The sequence below is a fragment of the Chiloscyllium plagiosum genome, chromosome 27 (genome assembly GCF_004010195.1).
Source record: "Chiloscyllium plagiosum isolate BGI_BamShark_2017 chromosome 27, ASM401019v2, whole genome shotgun sequence".
Classification (NCBI taxonomy): Eukaryota; Metazoa; Chordata; class Chondrichthyes; order Orectolobiformes; family Hemiscylliidae; genus Chiloscyllium; species Chiloscyllium plagiosum.
Window position 1 is genome coordinate 598137 of NC_057736.1, and position 8308 is coordinate 606444.

The 8308-nt window shown below is 42.3% G+C and overlaps 1 long non-coding RNA gene across 6 annotated transcripts in view; it reads left to right on the top strand.

Annotated features, from left to right (window-relative positions):
• Positions 1 to 8308, top strand: part of LOC122563400 — a 41917-nt gene that overhangs the window by 11335 nt on the left and 22274 nt on the right. For 2 of the 6 annotated variants that reach the window (XR_006315579.1, XR_006315578.1), the window contains exon 2: positions 6612 to 6795. The exons of 1 other annotated variant lie outside the window; for it this stretch is intronic. This is a non-coding gene — a long non-coding RNA (uncharacterized LOC122563400). Of the gene's footprint in view, positions 1 to 5563; positions 5648 to 6120; positions 6265 to 6296; positions 6355 to 6611; positions 6796 to 8308 lie in introns of those variants that run through there. 3 more of the 6 variants (XR_006315581.1, XR_006315582.1, XR_006315580.1) reach the window with 3 other exon arrangements.

Sequence of the window (8308 nt, forward strand, 5' to 3'; positions counted from 1 at the left end):
TTTCTCTTTCTTTATCTTTTAACTCCAATCTTAAGAGCCATTTCCCTCACTTTTAATTTAGCCAACCACAAGTAACCTAAATTAAACAAATTGTCTCACCTAAGTTTTATTTAAAGATCTAGGACACTAATTGTCAAGTATTTAAATCTGCTGGGATGTTTCATACCCCAAATCTGTTCAAATCTCAGATTGGATCTGTCTAAACCTATCCAAATCCTGTACTAGCTCCCAAACCATTACGACATGGCGGTGGACCCTACTGTTAATTAAACCGAATACCGAGAAAAATTCAACTTGCCTCGTAATCTGTTAAAATATGAGAGATGGTGAACTCTCAAATTCAACTATTTAAAGAAAACAGTATTGATTTATTCTTTAACTCTAAAGTGAACATTAAACAACAACTATTCACAACTCTCAGCCTCTTTTCTTAACTGCTTATTACCTGCCTCCAAATCTGTAACAATCTGTTGTTCTAATAAAACACATATTAAAATCGCATTAATTTCAAAACCATACAGGGGCTGCCATCTTCAGTATCTTTCTTCTTCCAGCTAAAGATCTCCTGTGGTCAGCTTCTTTCTTTTAACTGCGAATATGCTTCATATGAAAAGGTTCCTTTGATAGATAATGTTCCTTCATCTCTTGGGTCTCCCCCTCTCTCGATGGCAGCTGCTCTATCCGATTTTCAAACTCAAGATTAGAGTGCTGCTGGTAAAGCACAGCAGGTCAGGCAGCATCTGAGGAGCTGGAAAATCGTTGATTCGGGCAAAAACCCTTCATCAGGAATGGCAGAGGAGATGACCTGGGGATTGCAGTGAGAGAGAGAGAGACTCGCTGAGATTCTTGTAGAGAGAGGAGGAAAACTTCTTCAAGGCAGGCATCCTTGTAAGAGGATTCGCAGTAGGGTTAAAATCAACGAGGTAAAAACAATGACTGCAGATGCTGGAAACCAGATTCTGGATTAGTGGTGTTATACCTATCATGTTACTCCAGCCATTTGGTTTGGCTCCAGCACCACCTTATTTTTAGTTTTTTGTAATTATCTCTCTGCTTCATTTAATCGGATTACAAGTCATCCCTTCACTTGCTATTCAGCTGTTAACACTTTACTCACCCTGTCTGACACTTTCGATCACCTCCAGAGATTTATTATTCAATGCTCCATTCACACCATTTGTATGATCTATTGATCCCTCTGCCCATAAATTCTCTGTTTGCGTGCTCTTCTCTCTCACTTTACCCGATGAGGGAGCTACGCTCCGAAAACTTATGTTTTCAAATAAACCTGTTGGACTGTAACCTGACTCTTGCCTTTGTCCCCCCCCCAGTCCAACATTGGCACCTCCACATCTTGGAAAACTTTGTCTTCAAATCTCTTTTCCTTTTCACCCAAACCTGTAGAAAGATTGAAGAGGAGCATTTATGTCATGGTGTGTAATGTCAGCGTGAAGGCAAAACTCAGCACAGATTTCCAATAACTGCTGACTCAACTTAATGTCTCTTGGCCTTAGCCCAAGTGTCCTCCTGTACTACTTTCATACCATTGAGAACAGCACAGTCATCTGCCTGGATTATTTTTAACAAAGAATTAGCCTTAATGCATTTCCAACCTCAATCAAGTATTTTTCTCCAAACAAATGAGAGAATAGATTGAAACCAAAACCCATCAAAATCAGTTAATTTATCTTCACATGGATAATAAACTGTTAAGAACTTTTTCTGTATTTTTATTGTTAAAGCTGCCTTCTCAATCTCTAAGATATCTTGCGTTTAACAAATTGCAGGTGCAAGTGTAATGATGACAATGCTCTGTGTTTAGCCAGTGTATACTGAAGAACAAAGACACTGAAAGGCCAATCTTCCATCTCCTGTTCCAGCTGAATCAGTTTCTTGTCATGTTGTTGCAGCAAGCCTGTGCTCATTGTTGAGAGTGAGAGTGAAATCACCCTGACTCTGACGTACACAGTAAAAGGAGCACTGTTAATCTCCCGCCTCACTCTGTGGAATCCAAAGAGATGCCAAGAACATCAGACAATTTCATTCATTTGGCCCCTATTAGGTTCATTTAAACAGGATATATTTTTAAACTATTAAACAAATTCTCGACTACAGATTGCAAAAAATGAATTACTTTAAGCCTAATGAAAATTAAACCCCTAGACTCACAAAACTACAGCTGGATCTAAGAATTTTTACTGCAATCTTTTAAAAATTTCATGTTAAAATAATTGAAATTTAAATTCATAGTCAAATGGAATTGTAAAAAGGAGCATCCTGTTATTTATATTTAATGAACTAAAGCTGGAAATGCAAACAGTTAGCTTTAATGTCCAATATTATTGAAATGACTCCACAGAGGCCGGTATCCCATCACCAAGTTACTCGTTAGTTATACATACACAGTACTTGACCCTGGTATGGTTCCCTCAAAGCCAGCTCTCAGAGTGAACAGAACCATTATATCTGTCAGCCAGGGCTCCTTGATTGGACCAGGTTAACAGCCCCAATCAGGGAACTCATTCCATGAGGTCCACCTGGCTCACCTCATTACAATCCCTACAGTTATCTTTTTGAAAACAAATTTTTTTCTTGATACAAATCCTCATCTCTGATTTGACTCCCACCGTTTAACATCTGAAATGCAAGAGATAGGCGATTGTATTTGGTGTTGGGACCTCCTTGTTTTAATTTTGTCATGAGAATGGGAAAGCAGTGAGTGTGCTAAATATTGACTAATCATCATTTTCAACTTCTATCTGTGATGTATATCGCCTTCATAGGAGGCAAACTAATACTATTTTAGTTCTAGTTATAATTATGTGTGCTTCCCAGTTTGAGTTTTATCCTCAACTTTGTAAAAAAAATTAGTTTGCCATCTGCTGAATCTCATTAACCTGAGAAATTATTTATTAGAGTAAATGAATCATGAATCAGACCAATTAATGGGGAATGGAGTTAATTACATAAACCAATTATTCGGTTTGCATGTCAAATTCCAAAATCTTTGAATGCTTTAGTCAAACGGTGCCATTTAATAGAAATTTCAGTTTGTGTGTGTGTGTGTTAGAGGGATGGGGGTGGGGGTGGGGAAGGGGGAGGGAGGTGGAGCTGTAGTTTTTCTGAAAGCACAGGTGGTATTAGCTGAGAATGCAGCATTTAGTTGGTTGTGGCTGAGCAGCAGTGTGCAGATAGTCTCACTATTCGAACAGAGGTTGTCGCTGAGATAAACGATCAGTTGGATGTAGAATGGTTACGTCAATGTTAACTGCAGCTGGAAATGTCATTCTTATTTTGTGGGTGCATGTTTCTGGCTCCATGTATGATCGAAGGAGTGGTTGTGTGAAGGTCTATAATTCATCACTGCTGAACTGCAGTCAGTGTTATCCTCTGGAGATTTAAGCCTCTAATCTAGGTTGACACTTCAGTGTATTATTTAGGGAGTGCTGCGCTGAGAGAGGAGCTGTCATTTGGTTGCGATTTTAGACTTAATCCATCTGTCCTCTCAGCTGTATGCACAGAATCCCAGAACACGACTTGACAAAAAAGTGAGTGTTTCTCCAGCTGTCCTGGCCAACATCGTTTTGCTTCCCATTTCAACAAAAACAGATTATCTACTCGCTTATTTCTTGCCATTTGTGGCAAATTGACTGTCACATTTTCTAAATTATGTAATGTTGCTGTAATATGGTAACTCAGTGGTTAGCACTGTTGCCTCTCAGCACCAGAGACCTGGGTTCAATTCCACCCATGGGTAACTGTCTGTGTGGAGTTTGCACATTCTCCCCGTGTCTGTGTGGGTTTCCTCCGGGTGCTCCAGTTTCCGCCTGTAGTCCAAAGGTGTGCAGGCCAGGGTAGATTGGCCATGTTAAATTACCCATAATGCTTGGGGATGTATGGGTTAGGTGGGGAAATGCAGGGCTACAAGGATAGGGTTGGGGGGTGGTTCTGGCTGGGATAATCTTCAGAGGGTCGGTGTGGAGTCAATGGGCCAAGTTGCCTGTTTCCACATTATAGAGATTTTATGAACTTGTAAACTTTTCACTGTACGGATTTGAGAACATGTGACAATAAAGCTAAATCAAAAGTATGTCGTTAAAAATCACACAACACCAGGTTATAGTCCAAAGGTGTGCAGGCCAGGGTAGATTGGCCATGTTAAATTACCCATAATGCTTGGGGATGTATGGGTTAGGTGGGGAAATGCAGGGCTACAAGCGTGTGTGGCTACTAAGGATAGCTGGTCGTGTCATTTCGTGGCTAGTTGATGTTCATATATGCGGCAGGGACAGACCACTATAAACACCGGAGGAAACATCAAAGAAGCGCTTCGCAGGAGGCTCCCAAGCACTGATGATGTCGCCTAGCCAGGGGACGAAATGTTTGCAACAAAAACTTCCAGCTCGGCGAACAGAACCACAACGGGCTTCAGAGTCTTGGATAGCAATGGTCCCCATTCTCCAATGGGCTTCAGAGTCTTGGATAGCAATGGTCCCCATTCTCTAACGGGCTTCAGAGTCTTAAACAACCTACAGTACAGAGGTCTAAGTGATGTAGAACCATTTCCCCAGAGCACTGGAGATGAGCCAGCAGTGATGTCATTACAGGATTCTCCAAATCTGCAGATCTGGTGGTCTCACAGCAGCACCCTCTCCCCAGCATTAAGGCAGTCATCAGTTGGAACAAGCTCCGCTGGCTTGGTACATTTTGTTTGTCTGTGTGACACCAGATTGTCCAAGCAACTGCTGAATTCAGGGAGAAAGAATTCAGAGTTCACCTTTGGGTCCAGTGACCCTTCTTCAGAACTTACAGCTGCTTTGCCTCTGATTTCCAATGTCTGCAGTTCTTTCGGTTATTTGTTGTACTCAGAACTTGTTTGCACAGGATAATCTCAGCTGGAGAACATCAGGGATGTCTTCAAAATATTCCTGAAGAGTTAAACATCCTTACTGACTCACGGGGTACTCTCTACTGTGATAGACCAAAATGGAGAAGGTACATTTGGGAAAACACTGAGAACACAGAAACATTTGACTGGGAGAACATAGGTATGAAGTCAGGATATCAGATAGAATGAAACTCATCTCCCTGACTGTCCAAGCATCAACTGGCCAGAGTCATGGGACTTACCAACATCCGTAAACACACTGAAGTCACAGGAGTCAACCTCGATCCAAAAGGAAAGCCTCTTGGACATGCTTCCCAATGAATAGCCTGGCATAGAACCAGGAGAGATCATCCCAAAGTTTGGGCTGGTGCCAATGGAGAGGAGGGAATGTGCTGCAAAAAGGTAAATAAAGGTTGGAAAAGAAAGAAACAGAAAAAAATACTTATTGTAATTTAGAAAATAATAGAATTGGGAAACAGGAAAGGCTGTCTCAGCAAAGAAAGATTTAGAAATTGCTAGATTCTGCAGGCTTATTACAAATGACAAGGAGATCTGGGCACTGTGCAGAGATCATGTCATCACATACCAGACGATGTGACAATTCCCTTTGGATCCACACCTCGTTTCTCTCTGCTGGCTTTGGGAAAACACAGCCTCTGCACACAGTAACAACGAGGAGCGCAACTACTTCTCAAACTTTTCTGTTTGTTAAATCATGAGGCATTTTTTCATGTCATTTGGGAAAGCACATGCTAAGCAGTGAGTACAGTTGTTCATGCTTGTCTAATGTTACACATCTGGAATCAAAGTTTTGTGTCAGTAGGGATCTGGGACAGGAAAGTCAGAGAAAAATATTGACCTGGAAGATGCAGAGGACAATGTTCCAGGCAGAGACTGTGGGGTTACTGAGAGGACAGCTTACTTGAATGAGGCCCCCAGGAATGTATGTAACTGCAGGAATATACAGCCACCCAGTATCCACGCTGAAAGTTCAGAGATCTGCTTACTGTCCGGGTCTATATCGCTCAGACCTCATACATTCCCTCGATCTGCCCTTCTGTGACACGGTTCAATAGAATCCGGTTAAAGAAAATACAGAGGAACCGCGATTGTCTGAAGGACACGGACGGGGAGTATTTCGCTCGGTTAATCAAATTCTGGATATTCAAATGCCGGAATACACAGTTTAGCCAATCATCAGGACCTTGTGATCTTACCGGATAATCCCATATTCGAATAACTGAATGCCGGATATTCGAGGTCCCTCTGGATATGCTGTTGATCTTTGGGATGGTAGCTGTTTCCCAGATCTGAGGAACTTGTGCATTCCTTGTAGCTGCCAATACCCACCAAGGGTCAATATTCAACCAGAGGAAGTTGAGTCATGACTTGTTTACATTCTGGGAGTGGACGTTGCAGTCAGCGTGAGTGTGAAGGGTACTCTGGAAGAACCTCCTCAGTTATAAGTGGGTGGCAGAACATCCAATTGGGGGTGATGAGTTTTTGGTCATTTGATTTGTGGGAGTGGGCTTCAGTTATTGGACTCTCCTCGCTCCTCAAATACGTGTAAACATTAGTTTTGTGTAAGAGGTGTCTTCGGGTTTTTTGGATAGTCAAAGTTCAATGTTTTTTTTTCTTTGCTTGATATGCAACTGTGCAGAACCAAACTATTTTTAGTATCAATGTACAAAGATTTTTTATGATTAAAATATTTTTTTTTCAGTGTCTGTGTGAAGGGTATCACAGGAGAACCTGCTGTTAAGGAACACTTACCCACAAACACTACCTGACTGGAGTATTTCCATCTCGCCTTCCACCTCGAACCCAAAAGAGAGGCAAGGTTCAGAGGAGGCAGAAACATCATGAGGGAAGGTCCAGCAGGGAAAGGAGCAGGAGCTGAAAGTGAGGTCTGGAAAGTTTTGCAAAATTGTTATTGGAGTACAGAGCATCAGATACTTCAATTAATATTAAATATATTTGACATTGTATGGATTAATAAAGTCAAACGCATAGGACATGGGAGGATGCTCCAAATCGTAGCCTGCTCTTCCTGCTCGATGTGGGAAGCCGAGCACATTTCACTGTCTCCACTGCAGCTCCTGGAAACATGAGTTTCAGAGTAGGAGTGGCTACTGGGGACACTGGGAAGCATTCGTGAGGCGGAGAGTGTCCTGGGTAACACTATAGACAAGTGGTGACTCCGCAGACTCACACAGTGTCCTGGGTAACACGTATAGACAAGCGGTCACTCCGCAGACTCACACAGTGTCCTGGGTAACACATATAGACAAGCGGTCACTCCGCAGACTCGCACAGTGTCCTGGGTAACACGTATAGACAAGTGGTCACTCCGCAGACTCAGACTCCACAGACAGGAAGGGAATGGGGTGACCATCAGGCTGAGCAGGAACCTCCTGTGGCAATTCCCCCGCTGTGGAGGATTGTTGTGATCCGTGCCTTTAACTCCCCCTGTATTGACTGGGATTCACTTCGTACTAAGGGCTTGGATGGGACAGAATTTGTAAGGATCTTTCAGGAGGGATTCTAGACAAAGCATGTAAATAGCCCAACCAGCGAAGATGTTATGCTGGACCTGGTTTTGGAAAATGAGCCTGGCCAGGTGGGTGAAGTTTCAGTGGGGGAGCATTTCAGGAATAGTGATCATAATACCATGAGTTTTAAAATTCTCATGGATCGGGATAACAGCAATCCTCAGGTGAAGGTGTTAAATTAGGGGAAGGCAAACTTTGACAGTTTTCGGCAGGAACTGGAGAATTTTGATTGGAGGTGGCTGCTTGAGAGTAAATCTACATCAGACATGTGGGAGTATTTCAAATGGCAGTTGATAAGCGTTCAGGAGCAGCATGTTTCTGTGAGAGTGAAGGATAGGTCTGGCAAGTTACGTGAACCTTGGATGACCAGGGATGATATGACCTTGGTCAGAAAGTAAAAGGAAGCGTAGATAAGGTCTAGGAGGATGGGAACTGAAAAAGCTCTTGAAGCATATAAGGAAAATAGGAAAGATCGTAAACAAGGAATTAGAAGGGCTAAAATGGGTCATGAAAAGTGGACTAGAAAACAGGATTAAGGAAAGTCCCAAGGTTTTTTATACATATATAAAAAGCAAGAGGGTAGCCAGGGAAAGGGTTGGCCCAGTCAAGGACAAAGGAGGGAATCTGTGTGTGGAGCCAGAAGAGGTCGGTGAAGTCTTAAACGAATACTTTGTGTCTTCGCCAAAGAAAGAAATTGGTGGAGGATGACCTCAGGGAAGGGAGTGTTGAGTTTCTAAGCTGAGTTGCTTTTAAAAAGGAAGAGGTGTTGTCAGTCTTAAAAAATATCAAGGTAGATAAGTCCCTGGGTCCTGATGGGATCTATCCCAGAATATCGAGGGAAGCAAGAGAATAAATTGCTGGAGCATTG